Genomic DNA, 290 nt, shown 5'->3' on the forward strand with positions numbered 1-290 from the left:
TGTTTTAATACTTTGGATTGGAGCAGGGATGAAGCTAGAAAAAAAAGCTTGATGGGGTCATATCCATGGCAATGGGGTCATCTTTTATAAATCAACAATGATTAGTACTAAGTTAATGAAGGATTTAGTAATTTCATTGAGGTCAATTGACCCCAATACCTACATGCCAGCTCCGTCCCTGGATTGGAGTAAAAAGTACGGATGATCTACTTTGGATTGGAGTAAAAAGTACGGATGATCTATTATGAGATTGTTGTCTGTTCTCTATGAGCCCCACCCGTTAGTTTATA

Source organism: Triticum dicoccoides, chromosome 4A (assembly GCF_002162155.2).
Source record: "Triticum dicoccoides isolate Atlit2015 ecotype Zavitan chromosome 4A, WEW_v2.0, whole genome shotgun sequence".
Taxonomy (NCBI): domain Eukaryota; kingdom Viridiplantae; phylum Streptophyta; class Magnoliopsida; order Poales; family Poaceae; genus Triticum; species Triticum dicoccoides.